The sequence below is a fragment of the Vulpes vulpes genome, chromosome 7 (assembly GCF_048418805.1).
Source record: "Vulpes vulpes isolate BD-2025 chromosome 7, VulVul3, whole genome shotgun sequence".
NCBI classification, from domain to species: Eukaryota; Metazoa; Chordata; class Mammalia; order Carnivora; family Canidae; genus Vulpes; species Vulpes vulpes.
Genome location: NC_132786.1, coordinates 17,242,413 through 17,262,468, shown reverse-complemented (window position 1 = coordinate 17,262,468; position 20,056 = coordinate 17,242,413). Strand labels below are relative to the sequence as shown.

The 20,056-nt window shown below is 38.3% G+C and overlaps 1 protein-coding gene across 1 annotated transcript in view; it reads left to right on the top strand.

Annotated features, from left to right (window-relative positions):
- LOC140599792 (adenylate cyclase type 1-like) overlaps window positions 1–12,392 on the top strand; it is a 235,942-nt gene extending 223,550 nt beyond the window's left edge. Inside the window, exons 9-11 of the mRNA XM_072765003.1 lie at window positions 1,099–1,214; window positions 6,347–6,504; window positions 7,458–12,392. The gene's annotated coding sequence lies outside the window, so the exon portion shown is untranslated. The remainder of the gene's footprint in view (window positions 1–1,098; window positions 1,215–6,346; window positions 6,505–7,457) is intronic.
- Window positions 12,393–20,056: the final 7,664 nt, after the last annotated feature.

Sequence of the window (20,056 nt, the reverse complement as noted above, 5' to 3'; positions counted from 1 at the left end):
AAGACCTACCTAGGGCTGAACTTTTGTCTGTTTTTTTTTTTTATTAATTATCTTCAATTGGGATCATCCTAGATCATAAGAGGTAATAGATTATTATTGAATTAGTTTAAATTATCTGCCCAGTTTTTATTATCTTTTTAAAGACTAGATTGAGGCTAATTCTGAATTACAAAGTCCAAGATAACACATATTCTATAAGTATACAATCCAAAAGCACTTTACTACTATGAAAAATAATTTGTGGCTCCTCAAAAAAGGTAAACTTAGAATTGCCTTATAACTCAGCAAGCCAATTCTTGGATATATATCCAAAATAACTGAAAAGAAGTGTGTCAAACAAAAACTTGTACATGTATGCTTCATCATAAGTCCTATACTGTGAAATACATTTCGTGTGAAAGCACAGATATGTCTGTAATCTCATTTTCCTAGTATATGCTTTAATTTATCCTCTAAGCACACCCTGGTAAATTATAAAGTGGCTAAATCTTATAGTCTGTGCATAAATCTATATCCATTTCCATATCCATATTTGTGTTCATGTTTATATCTCTATTCTACCACCTTTGGAGTGATAGAATTACGAAATTTTGAAAATCATACAGAATTGTATTATTTGCATGCATAAAGCTTACAGTAGTTCAAAGCAAAAGAAACATATGAAAGGTAAAGAAGAGCATTTCATAATCATACAGTGGTCAATTGCCAAGAAAAAAATAATTCTTAACATGTATGTGCCTAAGAGCATTAAGCCATATGAAACAAAAATAATTTTCCCAAATCATTGTCAGACCCCAAACCATAGAACCAGGAAGATCAGAAAACATCAAGTAAGATAGAGACCATAAACATAAAATGAAAGTTAAAGAAAAAAAATCTTGAATCAAGACAGAGGAACGAAGGTAGAAAAACACTACTGATAGAGGAGCAAAGAATTATATCTGACTTTTGCTTAGAAACAATGCAAGCAAGAAAGTAATAGAATGAAATACTTAGTATTGGTGCGGGGGAAATTGGCATAAAAACAGACACAGAGAACCTAGAATTCTGTACCCTGTGAAATTATCCTCCAAGAATGAAAAAGAAATAATTTTATAGGTAAACAAAATTGAAGGAATTTATTGCTAGTAGACCTGTCTTGCAAGAAATGCTTAAAGAAGTTCTTCAGAGAGAAGGAAAATTACATAGGCCAGAAACAGATCTACACAAGCCAGGTAAGAGTACCAGAGAATACGTAAGTAAAGGTAAAATCAACATTTGTGTATTTCTTATTCTTAATTGTTCTAACAAATTAAGTGTTTCTTCAAAATAATATAGCAACAATGTATTTATGTATGTACTTATATATACACATAAATGTTTATGCATGTTTATGTATAAGTAAAATGCACATCAGAAATGGTAAAAGGAGTGGATAGAAGGAATTAGAAATATTTTGTTATTATATGGTATTTCACTAGCCATGAATTGTTACGGTGTTATTTGAAGTGAACTTTGCATAATTTATATAATAAACATTATATGAGTATATTGCAAACTCTAGAACAACCTCTTTAAAAGGTTTCTAAAAACTGACATGATTTGAAGGAAGAAAAAAGAAATCATATAAAATATTCAATTAAAATTACAAAATGCAGGAAAAAAGAGGGAAAGACAAATAGAAACAACAAACTAGGGAAAAAATAGTGGTAACCAAAATGTTAGATATAATGACATAATGATACAGGGATCAATTTTCACTATATCAATAACATATAACAAATCAATAAAAATAAATAATTATTTAAATGTCCATGACTTAAATATGCCAATTAAAAAATGGGGATTGTCTCCTAAAATTTGTTGGGAACCACAAAAGATCCTGAATAGCCAAAGCAAACTTGAAGAAAAAAAAAAAAAAAAGCAGAGCAGGAGGCATCACAATTCCAGACTTGAAGTTATATCACAAAGCTTCTTGTGATCAAGACAGTAGGATACTGGCACAAAAATATATAGATCCATGGAACAGAATAGAAAATCTAGAAATGGACCACAACTATATGGTCAACTAATATTCATAAAACTAGGAAAGAATATCCAATGGGAAACAGTCTCTTCAACAAGTGGTGTTGGAAAAAAAAGAAACAAACAAAAAAAACAAGTGGTGTTGGGAAAACCGGACAGCCACATGCAAAAGAATGAAACTGAACCCCTTTATTACACCATACACAAAAATAAATTAAAAATGGATAAATGACTTAAACGTGAGACAGGGAACCATCAAAATCCTAGAGGAGAACATAGGCAGTAGCCTCTTTGACATTGGCTCTAGCAATGTCTGACTAGACACATCTCCTGAGGCAAGGCAAACAAAAGCAAAAATAAACCATTGGGACTTCATCAAAAGGAAAAGCTTCTGTATGGTAAAGGAAACCATCAACAAAATTAAAAGGCAGCCTATGGGATGGAAGAAGGTATTTGCAAATGACATATCTGATAAAGGGTTAGTTTCCAAAATCTAATAAAGAACTTGTCAGACTCAACACCTCAAAAATAAATAATCTAGTTAAATGGGCAGAAGACATGAATAGACATTTTTCCAAAGACATAAGGATGTCCAACAGACACTTAAGTGCTCAGCATCACTCATTATCAGGGAAATGCAAATCTAAGGACAATGAGATATCACGACACATCAGTGAGAATGGCTAAAATTAACAACTCAAGAAACAACAGGTGTTGGCGAGGATGTAGAGAAATGGCTACCCTCTTACGTTGTTAGTGGGAATGCAAACTGTGCAGCCACTCTGGAAAACAGTATGGAGTTTCCTCAGAAAGTTAAAAATAGAACTACCCTACAACCCAGCAATTGCATGACTAGGTATTTATCCAAGGGGTACAAAAATACAGATTCAAAGGGGCACATGCGCCTTAATCTTAGATAATAGCAGTATTATCTACAATAGCCAAATTATGGAAACAGCCCAAATGTCCATTAACTGATGAATGAATAAAGAAGATGTGAGATTATATATATAGATACAGATATATTCCATTATATGTAAAATGGAATATTACTCAGGTTAAAAAAAAAGAAATCTTGCCATTTGCAGTGACGTGCATGTAGCTAGAGTGTATTATGCTAAGTGAAAATATCAGTCAGAAAAATACAAACACCATATGATTTCACTCATATGTGGAATTTAAGCAACAAATAAACAATCATAGGGGGAAAAAATAGAGGCAAACCAAGAAACAGATTCTTAACTGTAGGGAACAAACTGATGGTTACTGGAGAGGAGTGGTGGTGGGTTAAACAGGTTTTGAGGATTAAGGAATACAATTGTGATGAGCACAGGATGTTGAATGGAAGTTTTGAATAACTAAAATGTACACTTGAAACTGAACATAGAAATTGTCAGAGTGGATGAAAAACAAGACCCCAGGATGCCTGGGTGGCTCAGTGGTTAGGCGTCTGCATTGGACTCAGGGCATGATCCTGGAGTTCTGGGATTGAGTCCCACATGAGGCTTCTCACAAGGGAGCCTGCTTCTCCCTCTGCCCATGTCTGTCATGAATAAAAACAAAAACAAAAACACACATACACACACACAAAAAACCCCTAAGACCTTACTAATGTGTTGTCTGCAAGAAATTTACTTTAAACATAAAAACATATATAAATTAGGGGCACTTCTATGGCTCAGTTGGTTAAGCCTACAACTTTCGATTGCAGCTCAGTTCTTGATCTCAGGGTTGCGAGTTCAAGCCCCACAATGGGTTCCACGCTGGGCATGGAGCCTACATACATGTAATATATGTACCATGCTATAACTAATCAAAGAAAACAGAAATAGCAAAATTAATTTCAGACAAATTAGACTTCATAGCAAGTGTTATCAGGAATAAAGAGAGGCATTACATCGTGATAAGGGGGCCAATTCTCCAAGCAGACATGGCAATCTTTAACACGTATGTGTCTAAGAACACAGTGTCAAAATACATGAGAAAGACTGATAGAACAGCATGGATAAATAGGTGAATCCATCATTATCATTGATTATTTTAACACTAGTCTATCAGAAATAGAGGCAGAAAATCACTAAGGACATGGCTGACCTCAACAATACCATCAGCCAAATATAATTGGTATGTATAGACTACTTTCTCCTACCGGAGCAGAATACAGATTCTTCTCAAGCTCACACAGAACATTCACCAAGATAGACCACATTCTTGATCATAAAACACACCTCAACAAATTTAAAAGAAATCATATGATATCTGCTTTGAGACTATAATGAAATTAAACTAGGAATCAATAATAGATAACTGAAAAATCCCAAAATATGTGGAGATTAAAAAACACACTTCTAATTATCAAAGAAATCTCAAGAGGAATTATATGTATATATAAAGTTACATATATAACTAAGTGAAAATGTAACACAATTTGTCAAAACCTGTGGGATACAGGAAAAGCAGGTCTTGGGATCCCTGGGTGGCGCAGCGGTTTGGCGCCTGTCTTTGGCCCAGGGCGCGATCCTGGAGACCCGGGATCGAATCCCACGTCGGGCTCCCAGTGCATGGAGCCTGCTTCTCCCTCTGCCTGTGTCTCTGCCTCTCTCTCTCTCTCTCTGTGACTGTCATAAATAAATAAAAATTAAAAAAAAAGCAGGTCTTATTTGAAAATTTTATGGCGCTAAATGCATATATTAAACAATAAGGAAGATCTAAAAATCAATAATACAAGTGTACATCTTAGTAAACTAGACAAAGAAAAGCAAATTAAATATGAAGTAAGCATTGGAAAAGGAAGGAGATAGATATAGATCTTTTGATATGTAGATGATAGATCTCTAGATATATCACATATCAAGATCTAGATAGATGATAGATAAATAAATAGATAACTGGATAGATAACAGGTAGATGGTACATACATACATGATAGAGTTCTAGAAAGATATAGAACTATCTCTAGATACAGATGTAAATATATCATATAAATATGTCACATATATACAGTGATAAATAAATGATAGATAGATGATACATGCATACACCTATGATAGAGATGAAGGGCCCTTGGGGGCCCATCTGTCATGAGCATGCTATGAAGGCATGTAGTGTCTTTCTACAACGTCAGCTTTATTCAAGCATAAAGCAAAGTTAAGTCACAATTATAAAGCAGGTTCAGGATTCCAACCTCAATGACAATTCACCATGTGATTAAACTTGGCTTCTTACACAGAAAAGCAGGACAGAAGACAAGCCACACAACAAACAAGATAACAGAAGGGTGCAGGAAGTTAATGAACCAAACACAAAGTCAGTCTGTGGGCACCCGGTTGAGATAAGGCCTTAGTCTGGTCTGGGCCAGCTCTTGGCATTTACTGCTTCCAACGTTCATGCAACAAAGGATCTCAGTTCTGTTTGGAGATCAACTGGTCAGAGCCTTCAGTGGCAGTTGCCTTTTTGAAGTGGTCAGACATAGAGGGGTCAGGTCTAAAGACTCTGATACTTTGCGGCCAAAATCGTTCCCTTTTTAAAGGTATTTAATGAGTTTTGGGTCTCTGCAGACCTCCTCTGGTTCTGCTTGTTATCAGTTCTGGGGTGTCAGCTGATGCTGGTCCTGGTGATATCTCCTAAGTGCAGTACCTTAACTGCTTGCATCATTGCTTGACACAGGCCCTTGCTTGACAAAGGCTCCTGCTTGACATGAGAGAGTCCATTTTGCTCTCTACACTCAGATTTGTTGGGGAACTGGGAATAGAAGTTAGGATGACAGAGTTAAGAGAAGACACAATAAATGGGACAAGTGGAGCCAATCACAATACTCTTGAACCATAGTCCATGTAATGCTGAGATACCATGTTGGAGTGAGGGAGCTCCCTGTCCCTTGATATGAGGGTAAACCCATCAGGCTCCTACTAGAGTTGGAGGCTGGACTGGCACTGACCCTCCTGTGCCCCCATTACCCTAATTGTGATCTGTCATTCTCAATAAATCATTTAATTCCACTCTTACTAGGTAGGTTCGCCCAAAATGTTTGTATTCATTCTCTTCATTTTAATACATATAGAATTTCCACTCACAGAATGCTAATCTAGAAAGAGGCTTTTTTCAGTACAGTAGCTATTAGCCCTATGTAACTAGTGCTTCTGAGGACCTGGTATTTTATTTTCTTTTAATTACTTTAAACTTAAAAAGTAATAATTTCCTCAGTAATTGAGAAAAATCTTAGTCTGTTCGAAGCATCTTAGGTATGTGAATCTCCTTTTGGAGTTCATCCTAGGTGTTGAAATTAAAGGGGCTAGTCATGTCAGTCTCTTAGATACTTATGTTTCTGCTTTCTATAATTTAGGTAGCAGAGGGATTCTTTGCTTTAAAATAGCAATCATTAAATGGATAAAGAAGATGTGGTCTATGTATACAATGGAATATTCCTCAGCCATTAGAAACGACAAATACCCACCATTTGCTTCAACGTGGATGGAACTGGAGGGTATTATGCTGAGTGAAGTAAGTCAATCAGAGAAGGACAAACATTGTATGTTCTCATTCATTTGGGGAATATAAATAAGAGTGAAAGGGAATAGAAGGGAAGGGAGAAGAAATGTGTGGGAAATATCAGAAAGGGAGACAGAACATAAAGACTCCTAACTCTGGGAAACAAACTAGGGATGGTGGAAGGGGAGGGGGGAGGGGGGTGGGGGAGAATGGGTGACGGGCACTGAAGAGGTCACTTGACGGGATGAGCACTGGGTGTTATTCTGTATGTTGGTAAATTGACCACCAATAAAAATAAATTTATTAAAAAAATAATAAAAAATAAAATAGCAATCACTGGGTATGGATATGGCGCCCACCCAGAGGAAGTAAAATGAAATTACGGAGAACATAGAGCTACCGCCATATGTTAGGATGTTTCTAAAGACACTTTGAAAGAGAGGGAAGCCAATCAGAATGATAGCTTTTAAATGGTTATTGTTAATTCTTAAAAGATGACTCAAACCAAGAATAAAAGGACATTAGATTTATGTTTCATCATGGAGGGTACACATAACTGTAACACAGGTACATGCAGCTCCTCACAAAGTCATTTGAAGATTAATAAGAACTAAGGACCAAGAACAAGTTCTTACCGCATCTGCATGAAATGTCTATAAAGACATGCTAGACCCACAATTGGTAATATGGACTGGAAATTTTTTTTACTTAGAGAAGGTTTGGAAACTATTAACAATATTTGATTGAGATAGGTTGTGAGAGGATTTAGGCACCTGGAGGCTCTGTGGTTGGAGGATACCATTCCAGCCCATTGTCTCTGCCAGAGACAGTTGTGTTGGATGACACACACAAGTATGGCCTGGCTTACGTCTTACTCTAGTCCAGCCTGGGTGGGTCAAACCTGGTGTATAAGAAAGGAGGAGGAGGAAGGCAGTCTTTTTTATTTTATTTTAATTTTTTTGTAGGTCTTAAAGACATCGCTATTGAAATGAAGAAATGCATACAAGCACACCTATGCAAAGAGATGATAACTTATATGGGTTTTCCAATTGCTAATGGGAGTAAAAATTGCAGATCAGCCATCAGAAATGGGGCCAGAGTCAGACCCCCATCCCCCGTCTTCTTTGTTCTCTTCCTGGAGAAGATGCTTCATTGAGCTTCTGCAAGAGCCCAGCCATCTCCATTTATGGATTAAATGTGGTGCTGTGTGGGTTTTTTGTTTTGTTTTGGTTTGGTTTGGTTTGGTTTGGTTTGGTTTGTGTTTCCTTCATGTCTATTAGTTTCTAATGAGTATATAAAGTTGTCTATTTATTTACTCATTCAGCAAGATGTGTCTATTGCGTGCCCAGTCTCACACAAAGTGAGTGAGGATGAGACTCAATCAGTATTGGCTCCCTGTCTTTGAGAAGATCCAGGGCCTTTAGAGAATGAAGACATGTATAGGTGACATGCTTCAAAAGCAATACAAGAAGTGAGAATAAGAGTGATACTTGTGCCCAAATCGCCCAAAGTGATTGCTCTAGATGCAAAGTAGAAGTGGAAGAGTATGGATTCTACGAGGGAAATCTTAAGATTCTAGATGAATTTTGAGGAGATCTGTATCTGTAGTATTTGGCAGCGTGGATAACGGTGCATTGGAGCCTGGGGTGGGGGAAGTGGGCCTATGCTAACGTGCATCAGCTGAGGTGTTAGGGGGAGTGAGGGAGAGGAAGGTATCAATAAATACGTGGTTCTGGCTAGAAGTCTCTTTCTGTGAGTGACAGAAGGTGCCACTGCTCCCCCATGCTGGAACACTATTCATCTCAGTCCACTGAAGACATGGTCCAAAGGATGACTTCTCTCAGTGGTTCTCACCCATGACTGCTCATTACAATCACCTACTGGCTTTATTTTTTTAATTAAAGTTTTTGTTTTTATTCCACTTAGTTAACATACAATGTTACGTCAGTTTCAGGTGTACAATATGATTCAACACTTCTGTACACCCCCTATGCTCATCATAAGTGGACTCCTTAATCCCCACATCTGTTTCACCCATCCCCCCGCCCCCCTCCCTTCTGGTAACCATCAGTTGTTCTGTATAGTTAAGAGTCTGTTTCTTGCTTTCTCTCTCTCTTTTCCATTTGCTTGTTTTGTTTCTTAAATTCTACAGATGAATGAAATCATATGACATTTCTTTCTCTGATTTATTTCACTTACCTTTATACTCTTTACCTCCATCCATGTCATTACAAATGGCAAGATTTCATTCTTTTTTATGGCTGAGTAATACTTCACTGGTAATATACCACCTCTTCTTCACCCATTCATCAATTGATGAACACTTGGACAGCTTCCATATCTTAGCTATTGTAAATAAAGCTGCTATAAATATAGGGGTGCATGTATCACTTTGAATTAGTATTCTTGTGATCTTTTGGGTAAATACCCAGTAGTGTGATTACTAAATAATAGGTTAGTTCTATTTTTAACTTTTTTGGGAAACTCGATACTGTTTTCCAGAGTGGCTGTACCAGTTTGCATTCCCACCAACAGTGTAAGAGGTTTCCCCTTTCTCCACATCCTTGCCAACACCTGTTATTTTCTTGTGCTGTTAATTTTAGTCATTCTGACAGGTGTGATGTGATATTTCATTGTAGTTTTGCTTTGCATTTTCCTTTTTTTGAAATTTTTTTTCTTTTTATTTTTTTTTGCTTTGCATTTTCCTGATGGTAAGTGATGCTGAGCATCTTTTCCTGTGTCAGTTGATCATCTAGATTTCTTCTTTGGAGAGATGTCTATTCCATATCTCCTGCCCATTTTTTAATTGGATTTTATGTTCTATTTTTTGTTTTATGTTTATGTTGCATGTTATAAGTTCTTTATATATTTTGGATACCAGCCCTTTATCAGATATGTGATGTTCTCCCATTCCAAGGGCTGCCTTTTAGTTTTCTTGGTTATTTCCTTTGCTGTGCAGAAGCCTTTTATTTTTATGTAGTCCCAATAGTTCATTTTTGGGACTAGCCTAAAGAGACATATCTAGAAAGAAGCTGCTGTGACTGATCAAGAAGTTACTGCCTGTGTTCTCCTCTAGGATTTTAATGATTTCAGGTCTTTACTTCATTATGAATTTATTTTGTATATGGTGTAAGAAAATGGTCCAGTTTCATTCTTTTGCATGTAGCTGTCCAGTTTTTCCAACACCATTTGTTGAAGAGACTGTTTTTTCCCCATTGGATACTCTTGCTTTGTCAAAGACTAATTGATATGATCATTGTGGGTTCATTTCTGAGTTTTCTATTATATTCATTGATCTATGTTTCTGGTTTTATACCAGTACTGTACTGTTTTGATGGCTACAGCATTGAAATATAACTTGAATTCCAGAATTGTGATCTTCCAGCTTTGCTTTTCTTTTTGAAGATTGCTTTGGCTATTCAGGATCTGTTGTGATTCCATACAAATTTTAGAGTTATTTGTCCCAGCTCTGTGAAAAATGCTATTTTGATAGGCACTGTCTCAAATATGTAGATTGCTTTGGATAGTATGGACATTTTAACAATATTTGTTCTTCCATTCCATGAGCATGGAATGTTTTTCCGTTACTTTGTATCATCTTAAATGTCTTTGATCAGGTTTTGTAGTTTTCAAAATACAGGTTTATCGCTTCTATTTATTCTTAGGTATCTTATTATTTTTTTAAGTTTTTTATTTATTTGAGAGAGCAAGAGCAAGCACAAGTGGGGGTTCAGAGGCAGAGGGAGAAGCAGACTTCTCAGTGAGCAGGGAGCCCGACTGGGGGCTCCATTGCAGGACCCTGAGATCATGACCCAAGCCGAAGGCAGATGCTAAATCAACTGAGCCACTCAGGTGCCCTTTTTCATTTGTTTTTATGTACACTTTTATTTCTTTGATTTCCTGGTTGACCCATTAGTTGTTTAATAGCATATTGTTTAACCTCCATGTTGTCTTTCCAGGTTTTTTCTTATGTATGACTTTTAGTTTCATAGAGTTGGTCAAAAAGTATGCATGGTATGATTTCGATCTTGAATTTGTTGAGGTTTGTTCTGCATGCTAATGTGTGATCTATCTGCAGGATGTTCTATAAGCACTTGAAGAGAATGTGTATTTTGTGGTTTTAGGATGGAATGTTCTGTTAAGTTCATCCATCTGGCCCAGTATGTCATTCAAAGCCATTGTTTCCTTGTTGATTTTCTACTTAGATGATTTGTCCATCGGTGTAGGTGAGGTGTTAAAGTACCCTACTATTATTGTATCATTATCCATGAGTTTCTTTATGTTTTTTATTAATTGATTTATATATTTGGGTGATCACAAGTTGGGAGCAAAATTATTTACAATTGTTAGATCGTCTTGATGGATAGACTCCTTAGTTGTGATATAGTCCTCCTCTTCATTCTTGTTACAGTCTTTGGTTTAAAATCTAGTTTGTGGGGCAGCCCAGGTGGCTCCGGGGTTTAGCGCCACCTTCAGCCCAGGGCGTGATCCTGGAGACCCGGAATCGAGTCCCACCTCGGGCTCCCTGCTTGGAGCCTGCTTCTCCCTCTGCCTGTGTCTCTGCCAATCCCGCCCCCCCCACCCCCCGTGTCTCATGAATAAATAAATAAAATCTTTAAAAAATAAAATACATAAAACAAAATCTAGTGTGTGTGATATAAGTATGGTTACTCCAGCTTTCTTTTGACAACCATTAACATGGTAGATGGTTCTCCTTCCCTCCACCTTCAATCTACAGGTATCTTTAGGTCTAAAATGAGTCTCTTGTAGGTAGCATATGAATAGGTCTTTTTTAAAAATACATTTTGATATTTTATGTCTTGATTGAAGCCTTTAGTCCATTTATATTCTAAGTGATTATTGATAGATAGGAATTTGGTGACATTGTATTACCTGTAAATCTGGTGTTTCTGGTGATGTTCTCTGCCCCCTTTCTAGTCTTCTAGTCTTTGTTGCTTTTGGCCTTTCTTTCTCACTGAAAGAGTCCCCCTCTAATATCTCTTGTGGGGCTGATTTAGTGGTCATGAACTCCCTTAGTTTTTGTTTGGGAAACTCTTTATCTCTCCTTCTATTCTAAATGACAGCTTTCCAGGGCAAAGTGGCCTGGCTGTGTGTTCTTCCCATTCAGCACATTGAATATATCCTGCCACTTGTTTCTGTCCTCCCAAGTTTCTGTGGACAGATGTGCTGCAAACCCACTTGTCTTCTCTTGTCAGTTAAGGACTTTTTTCCCCTTGCTCCTTTCAGGATTCTTTCCTTGTCTGTGTATTTTGTGAATTTGACTATGATATGTCTTGGCGATATGTGGCTTTTGTCAAATTTAATGGGAGTTTCTCTGTGCTTCTAGGTATTGATGCCTGTATCCTCCCCTAGACTAGCTAAGTTTACAGCTATAATTTGCTTCCAGCTATAAGTGGCTCAGATAGGCCTTCTGCCCTTTATCTCTCTTTTAATCTCTTGGAGTCCTATGATACTCCATTTTAATAAGTTACTGAGTTTCCTAAGTCAACTTTCAAGACCCATTACCTTTGTTTCTCTCTTCTTTGCAGCTTCATTATTTTCCATAATTTTATCTTCTATACACTGATTCATTCCTCTGCTTTGTCCATCTAGGTCTGCATTTCACTTACAGCATTTTTAATTTTGGTCTGAGCAGATTTTAGTCCTTTTATCTGTGCAGGAAGTGATTCTCTAGTGTCTTCTATGCTTTTTTTCCCCAAGCCCAGGTAGTACCATTACAATTGTTGTTTTAAATTCTAATTCAGACATCTTATTAATTAAATCTTTGGCTGTCATTTCTTCCTGCTCTTTGTCTTTCTTTTGGGTGAGTTATTCTGTGTTGCCATTTTGGATGGAGGGGAAAAAAACAAAATAAAATAAAAATTTAAAAATCAAAAAAATTTTAAGATAAAATATAATGAAATACATGAAGGAAGCTAGATCCTAGGTGTGTTTTGGTCTTCTTGTTACAAAAAGCTTGATAGAATAAAATGTAGGAAGAAAGAAAAGGAAAAGAAAAAATTTTTGAAAAATGAATTGTTCTTTCTGTATCCAAGAAAAAAGAAAGAAAAAGAGAGAAAACCAAAAAACAAAAAGAAACAAAAATTTAAAAACCTAATGGATGCTGGATTCTGTTTCCCATAGAGCTGAAGCTTTGCAGCATTCTGTGATCAGTAGGCCTGTGCTGGTGTTCTAGGGTTTGGGGGAAAGGCCTGCCCCTGATTCTCAGGTGGAGTTGCCCTGGTGGGGATGTGCCTGCAAGGTGCAGGGGGCGGAGCTCGGTGCACCTGCTCTGTTCTCCACTTGGTGGCAGTGTTTAGCTCACTGAGGTGGATAGGGCTGAAGGGCACTAGGAGAGCATGGCCTTGCCCCATCCTCTCTGCTTAGGAGCAGGAAATGCAAGCTACCCTTCTTCAGTAAGCCTTCACAATGTGCAGACAATGACCCCTCCTGTTCCTATGACTTCCGTCAGATTCCTGCCTTCACCCTGTGTCTGCACTGTTTGCCCGCCAAATGGCACAGCTCTCCTGTTTTGTTTAATCATTTAAATTCAGTTGGCCAACATAATCATTCCAGATGTAGAGCTCTGTAATTCATCAGTTGTGTATAACACCCAATGCTCAGCACATCTCTTGCCCTTCTTAATGCCCATCACATAGTTACTCCATCCCCCTCGGCGACCCTCAGTTTGTTTCCTTCAGTTAAGAGTGTCGTGGATTTATCTCAGGCACAGCTGTGTTTGAAAACCCCACACTTCAGGTATCCCCACTGGTTGGACTGGCACTGATCCTCTGGGGAAGGGTCTCCCTGTGCGGTGACCAGTTCCAGTTTGTCCCTGAAGACAGTGATGGGACTGTGCAGCAGTTCTCGGTTTATGCTAAGTCACAACACACAGCCTGCACCAGGGATTGCTGCCTTCAGCTGGCATCTTTGTTCCTATACCAGTGAGCTGGGCAGCTCAATGAGCCTACAGGATCCTTTGCCCATGGAGAGGCCATATTACCACTGGCATATGCACTCCAACTGGGGAACCACTTCTTCCCTGTGGCTGTGGGGAGCCTCAGAATGCCCAGTGCTGGGGCTCTGCCCTGGTCTTCCCCTGGAGCACCACTCAATTCCCCAGGTGGAAACCTAGCAATGTCTTGGACTTCTGAAGCTTCAGACTCTGCACTCAGCTGTATATAGAAAACTGGTGGTATTGTAAACCTCACCCTTTTTTTTTTTCAGTGATTTTTCTCTCTCTCCTTCTCTCTGGCTACTCCCTCCCCTGAGCAGCACCCATGATTCTTTTCTCCCAAGAATCAGCTCTAGAGTTCTTACCTTCCACACATCGTTTTTCTAGTTTGTAGACATGCAGCTATGTTCTCTAAGACTTCCAACCGATGTGTTGGGTGTTCAGAATGATTTGATAGTTAACTAGCTGTGTTTGAGGGAGGAGGAAAGCTGAGGGTCACCCTACTACTCCACCATCTTATGTCTCTCCAAGTTTCATGACTTATTTATATATTTTGTGTATTAACACTTTATCAGATATGTGAGGCAAATATCTTCTCCCATTCTGTAGTTTAGGTTTTTAAAAATATTTTATACATTTATTCATTTGAGAGAGAGCGTGCAAGACAACAAGAGAGAGCACAGAGGGAGAGGGAGAAGCAGACTCCCTGCTGAGCAGAGAACCTGATGTGGGACTCAATCCCAGGACTCCAGGATCATGACCTGAGCGAAAGGCAGACACTTAACAGCTGAGCCACCCAGGCACCCCTGTAGTGGTTTTGTGTTTTTTTTTTTAAATCTTTTTTTTCTATAAATTTATTTTTTATTGGTGTTCAATTTACCAACATACAGAATAACACCCAGTGCTCATCCCGTCAAGTGCCCCCCTCAGTGCCCGTCACCCAGTCACCCCCACCCCCCACCCTCCTCCCCTTCCACCACCCCTAGTTCGTTTCCCAGAGTCAGGAGTCTCTCATGTTCTGTTTCCCTTCCTGATATTTCCCACTCATTATTTCTCCTTTCCCCTTTATTCCCTTTCACTATTTTTTATATTCCCCAAATGAATGAGACCATATAATATTTGTCCTTCTCCGATTGACTTATTTCACTCAGCATAGTACCCTCCAGTTCCATCCACGTCGAAGCAAATGGTGGGTATTTGTCATTTCTAATGGCAATATTACAATGGTAATATTCCATTGTATACAGAGACCACATCTTTTTTATCCATTCATCTTTCAATGGACACCGAGGTTCCTTCCACAGTTTGGCTATTGCGGACATTGCTGCTAGAAACATCGGGGTGCAGGTGTCCCGGCGTTTCACTGCATCTGTATCTTTGGGGTAAATTCCCAGCAATGCAATTGCTGGGTCATAGGGCAGATCTATTTTTAACTCTTTGAGGAACCTCCACACAGTTTTCCAGAGTGGCTGCACCAGTTCACATTCCCCCCGACAGTGCAGGAGGGTCCCCCTTTATCCACATCCTCTCCAACATTTGTGGTTTCCTGCTTTGTTAATTTTCCCCATTCTCACTGGTGTGAGGTGGTGTCTCATTGTGGTTTTGATTTGTATTTCCCTGATGGCAAGTGAGCGGAGCATTTCCTCATGTGCTTGTTTTTTAGTTTTGTTGATTGATTCCTACACTACACAGAAGGTTTTTATTTTGAATTAAATTCCAGCCGTTAATTTTTGCTTTTATTTCCCTTGCATCAGGAGACTTATCTATAAAGAACTTGCTGTGGCCAAGGTCAAACAGGTTACTACCTGTGTTCTCCTCTAGGATTTTAATGGTTTCCTGTCTCAGATTTAGGTCTTTCATCCATTTTGTGTTTATTTTTGTGTATGGTATAAGAAAGTGGTCCAGTTTCATTCATTTGCATAGTTTTCCCAACACCATTTGTTGAAAACACTGTCTTTTTCCCATTGGATATTGTTTCCTGCTTTGTCAAAGATTAATTGAACATTTAGTTGTGCATTTGTTTGTGGGTTTTCTACTCTGTTCCACTGACTTATGTGTCCATTTTTGTGCCACAACCATTCTGTTTTGACCACTGCACTTTGTAATATGCCTTGAAGTCTAGAATTGTGATGCTTCCAGCTTTACTTTCTTTTCCAAGATTGTTTTAGCTATTGAGGCTCTTTCCTGGTTCCACACACATTTTAGGATTGTTTATTCTAGCTCTGTGAAAAACGCTGGTGATATTTTGATAGGGATTGTCTTAAATGTGTAGATTGCTTTGGGTAGTGCAGGCATTTAAAAAATATCTGTTCTTCCTATCCCTAAGCATAGAATGTCTTTCCATTTGTTTGTGTCCTCTTCAGTTTCTTTCAACATTGCTTATAGTTTTCAGAGTACAGTTCTTTTAACTCTTTCATTAGGTTTCTTCTTAGATATCATATTGGGTTTTTTTGGTGTAATTGTAAATGGGATTGAGCATTTAATTTCTCTTTTTGCTGCAACATTATTGGTGCATTCAAATGCACAGATTTCTCAATGTTAATTTTCTATCCTTTGATCTACTAAATTTGTTTATCAGTTCTAGTAATTTTCTGGTGGAGTCTTTTCACTTTTCTATATATGGTATCAAAGACATCTGCAAATACTGAAAATTTGACATCTTCCTTGCTGGTTTGGATGTCTTTTATTTCTTTTTGTTGTCTGATTGCTCTGGTGAGGACTTCTACTACTATGTTAATTAACAGTACTGAGAGTGGTGGACATCCTTGTCTTGTTCCTGACCATAGAGGAAAATCTTTCAGTTTTTCTCCATTGAGGATGATATTAGCTGTGGGTTTTTCATATATGGGTTTTATTGTTAGTTATGTTCCCTCAAAATCTACTTTGCTGTGGGTTTCTACCATGAATGGATGTTGTGCTTTGTTAAATGCTTTTTCTGCATCTACTGAAATGATCATATGATTCTTTTTTTTTCTTTTTTGGCAAATTTTTATTTAAATTTTAGTTAGTTAACATACAGTGCAGTATTGTTTCAGGAATAGAATTCAGTGATTCATCACTTACATATAATAGTCTGTGCTCAACACAATGAGGACCCTCCTTATTACCCATCACCCATCCAGCCCATACCCTTTGTACCTTCCTCCATCAACCCTCAGTTTGTTCTCTATCTTTAGGAATCTCTTATAGTTTGTTTCTCTCTCTCTCTCTCTCTCTTTGTTTTTAAAGATTTATTTATTTATTTTAGAGAGAGAGGGCACAAGCAACAGGGGTAGAGGGAGAGAGAGAATCTCAAGTAGACTCAGTACGAGGCTCGAGAGCAGGACCTGAGCTGAAACCAAGAGTTGGATGGTTAATTAACTATACCACCCAGGTGCTCCTCTCTCTCACTCTTTTTTCCCTCTTCCACATGTTCATCTGTATTATTTCTTAAATTCCACTAATGAATGATGTTACATGGTATTTGTCTTTCTCTGACTGACTTATTTCACTTAGCATAATACACTGTAGCTCCATCCACATCACTGCAAATGGAAAGATATCATTCTTTTTGATGGCTGAGTAATACTCCACCGTGTATATATACAATATCTTCCTTATCCATACATCAATCAACGGACAATTGGATGATGGCTATTGTTGATAATACTACTATGAACATCAGGGTGAATGTACCACTCCATTTTTTTAAATAAATTAATTTTTTATTGGTGTTCAATTTACGAACATACAGAATAACACCCAGTGCTCATCCCGTCAAGTGCCCCCCTCAGTGCCCTTCACCCATTCACCCCCAGCCCCCGCCCTCCTCCCCTTCCACCATCCCTAGTTCGTTTCCTAGAGTTAGGAGTCTTTATGTTCTGTCTCCCTTTCTGATATTTCCCACACATTTCTTCTCCCTTCCCTTAATTCCCTTTCACTGTTATTTATATTCCCCAAATGAATGACAACACACACTGTCCTTCTCCGATTGACTTACTTCACTCAGCATAATACCCTCCAGTTCCATCCACGTTGAAGCAAATGGTGGGTATTTGTCGTTTCTAATGGCTGAGGAATATTCCATTGTATACATAAACCACATCTTCTTTATCCATTCATCTTTCGATGGACACCGAGGCTCCTTCCACAGTTTGGCTATTGTGGACATTGCTGCTAGAAACATCGGGGTGCAGGTGTCCCGGCGTTTCATTGCCTCTGAATATTTGGAGTAAATCCCCAACAGTGCAATTGCTGGGTCGTAGGGCAGGTCTATTTTTAACTCTTTGAGGAACCTCCACACAGTTTTCCAGAGTGGCTGCACCAGTTCACATTCCCACCAACAGTGTAAGAGGGTTCCCTTTTCTCCACATCCTCTCCAACATTTGTGGTTTCCTGCCTTGTTAATTTTTCCCATTCTCACTGGTGTGAAGTGGTATCTCATTGTGGTTTTGATTTGTATTTCCCTGATGGCAAGTGATGCAGAGCATTTTCTCATGTGCACGTTTGCCATGTCCATGTCTTCCTCTGAAGATTTCTCTTCATGTCTTTTGGCCATTTCATGATTGGTTTGTTTGTTTCTTTGGTGTTGAGATTAAGAAGTTCTTTATAGATCTTGGAATCTAGCCCTTCATCTGATACATCATTTGCAAATATCTTCTCCCATTCTGTAGGTTGTCTTTTAGTTTTGTTGACTGTATCCTTTGCTCTGCAAAAGCTTCTTATCTTGATGAAGTCCCAATAGTTCATTTTTGCTTTTGTTTCTTTTGCCTTCGTGGATGTATGTTGCAAGAAGTTACTGTGGCCGAGTTCAGAAAGGGTGTTGCCTGTGTTCTCCTCTAGGATTTTGATGGACTCTTGTCTCACATTTAGATCTTTCATCCATCTTGAGTTTATCTTTGTGTATGGTGCAAGAGAGTGGTCTAGTTTCATTCTTCTGCATGTGGTTGTCCAATTTTCCCAGCACCATTTATTGAAGACTGTCTTTCTTCCAATGGATAGTCTTTCCTCCTTTATCGAATATTAGTTGACCATAAACTGCAGGGTGCACTTCTGGGTTCTCTATTCTGTTCCATTGATCTATGTGTCTGTTTTTGTGCCAGTACCACACTGTCTTGATGACCACAGCTTTGTAGAACAACCTGAAATCTGGCATTGTGATGCCCCCAGATGTGGTTTTCTTTTTTAAAATTCCCCTGGGTATTCGGGGGCTTTTCTGATTCCACACAAATCTTAAAATAATTTGTTCTAACTCTCTGAAGAAAGTCCATGGTATTTTGATAGGGATTGCATTAAACGTGTAAGTTACCCTGGGTAACATTGACATTTTCACAATATTAATTCTGCCAATCCATGAGCATGGAATATTTTTCCATCTCTTTCGTCTTCCTCAATTTCTTTCAGAAGTGTTCTATAGTTTTTAGGGTATAGATCCTATACCTCTTTGGTAAAGTTTATTCCTAGGTATCTTATGCTTTTCAGTGCAATTGTAAATGGGATTGACTCCTTAATTTCTCTTTCTTCAGTCTCATTGTTAGTGTATAGAAATGCCATTGATTTCTGGGCATTGATTTTGTATCCTGCCACGCTACCAAATTGCTGTATGAGTTCTAGCAATCTTGGGGTGGAGGCTTTTGTGTTTTCTATGTAGAGTATCATGTCATCAGCGAAGAGGGAGAGTTTGACTTCTTCTTTGCCAATTTGAATGTCTTTCATGTCTTTTTGTTGTCTGATTGCTGAGGTGAGGACTTCCAATACTATGTTGAATAGCAGTGGTGAGAGTGGACATCCCTGTCTTGTTCCTGATCTTAGGGGAAAGGCTCCCAGTGCTTCCCCATTGAGAATGATATTTGCTGTGGGCTTTTCATAGGTGGCCTTTTAGATGTCAAGGAATGTTCCCTCTATCCCTATACTCTGAAGAGTTTTGATCAGGAATGGATGCTGTATTTTGTCAAATGCTTTCTCTGCATCTAATGAGAGGATCATATGGTTCTTGGTTTTTTCTCTTACTGATATGATGAATCACATTGATTGTTTTACGAGTGTTAAACCAGCCTTGTGTCCCGGGGATAAATCCTACTTGGTCATGGTGAATAATTTTCTTAATGTGTTGTTGGATCCTATTGGCTAGTATCTTGTTGAGAATTTTTGCATCCATGTTCATCAGGGATATTGGTCTGTAATTCTCCTTTTTGGTGGGGTCTTTGTCTGGTTTTGGAATTAAGGTGATGCTGGCCTCATAGAATGAATTTGGAAGTATTCCATCTCTTTCTATCCTTCCAAACAGCTTTAGTAGAATAGGTATGATTTCTTCTTTAAACGTTTGGTAGAATTCCCCTGGGAAGCCATCTGGCCCTGGACTTTTGTGTCTTGGGAGGTTTTTGATGACTGCTTCAATTTCCTCCCTGGTTATTGGCCTGTTCAGGTTTTCTATTGCTTCCTGTTCCAGTTTTGGTAGTTTGTGGCTTTCCAGGAATGCGTCCATTTCTTCCAGATTGCCTAATTTATTGGCGTACAGCTGTTCATAATATGTTTTTAAAATCGGTTGTATTTCCTTGGTGTTGGTAGTGATCTCTCCTTTCTCATTCATGATTTTATTAATTTGAGTCTTCTCTCTCTTCTTTTTTTTTT